Here is a 1,691-nt window from a genome sequence, read left to right on the forward strand (position 1 = left end):
ATGTCTAGATTCACATGGATTAAATTGATGGCAAGTAAGTCTGATACAAGATCACACCTTATTGGCTTTGTTTCTTATATCAAAACTCAATTTGGCATTGATGTAAAAGTTGTTAGATTAGATAATGGTAATGAGTTTGCAATAACAGATTTTTATAGACATAAAGGGATACAACATCAATTATCTTGTGTTGAAACACCTCAACAATATGGAGTTGTTAAGAGAAAACATCAACACATTCTCAATGTTGCTAGATCTTTAATGTTTCAATCCCATTTGCCAATAATTTTATGGTCTTTACCTTCCAAAGTTTTGGCATATTTTTCTCCATCTCAGCTGTTACACAATTTTAAACCTAACATTATTTACTTGCGAATTTTTTTGGCTCACTTTGCTATGCTTCAACTCTTCAAGCACAGAGAACAAAATTTCAACCTCGTGCAAGAAAATTTCTTTTTCTTGGTTTTAAAACATGAGTGAAAGGTTATTATATCTAACCAACACAAGACCAGATTTATGTTTTGCTGTTAGTACTCTCAGTAAATTTCTTTCCAATGCTTTGGAACATCACTATGCAACAACAATAAGGATCCTGAGATATATCAAGAAAAATCTAGGACAAGGATTATTCTTTCCCTCCAACACAGAACATTCTCTCAAGGCTTTTAGTGATTCTGATTGGGCTGCTTGCCCTGATACTAGAAGGTCTGTGACTGGTGTTAATGTGTTCTATGGTGCATCCTTAATCAGCTGGAAATCCAAGAAGCAAGATACTATATTTAGATCATTAACTGAAGCAGAATATAGAGCCTTAGCTTCTACAACATGTGAAATTCAATGGCTTTTGTATTTGCTCCATGATTTGAAACAACCTCTACCACAACTAGTTCCTCTGTTTTGTGACAATCAATATGCTATACGAATTGCACAGAATCCAGCCATGCATGAGATGACAAAGCACATTGAAATTTAATATCATCTCATAAAGGATAAAGTTCAAGCTGGTGTAGTTAAGCTCCTACCTATTTCTACTTCATCAACACTTGCAAACATTCATACTAAAGCTTTGCATCCAGCACAATTTCAATCTTTGTTTTCCAAGCTGAGCATTAAGGATATATATGCTGCAGCTTGAGGGGGATATTGGAATTATTTTATTCTCTGTTCATATCTGTGCATTTCTGTTCATATATTTTTATACTTATATTCCTTTTTTATATTGCTCTGAACAATTATATATATATCAATTGTACTTGCTCCTTATCATTAAATAAGAAATACAATATTTCATCCTTTCTTTTCTCATAACATTCTCTTCGCAGGCTTTGCACCTTGTCTTTTTCAACCTTCTCGTCTTGATTTTTCCATCTTTACAGCCTTCCCTTATGTTTCCTTTGTTTTACTTCGCAATCCCTAATTTGATATACACGCATCTCTTTCTTTTTCGATTTTGTTTCCTCCGCTCTATCCTTTTCAATCTTCTATTTGTTTCTATTCCAGTCACCATTTTCATTTCCATAAATCATTACATGTCTCTTTCTGTGCATTATTGTGAACCGAAACAACCAGTAGTTGAAGCAGCCCATTTGTCTGGCTCTGCGAGTTTTCTAGAGTGGTGCCCCATGAATGGTAGTTCATTTTAATTTGTCTATTAAAGCATTAGCAAATAAGCATTCGTTACTGTTAGAATC

The sequence above is a fragment of the Vigna radiata genome, unplaced genomic scaffold (assembly GCF_000741045.1).
Source record: "Vigna radiata var. radiata cultivar VC1973A unplaced genomic scaffold, Vradiata_ver6 scaffold_235, whole genome shotgun sequence".
Taxonomy (NCBI): domain Eukaryota; kingdom Viridiplantae; phylum Streptophyta; class Magnoliopsida; order Fabales; family Fabaceae; genus Vigna; species Vigna radiata.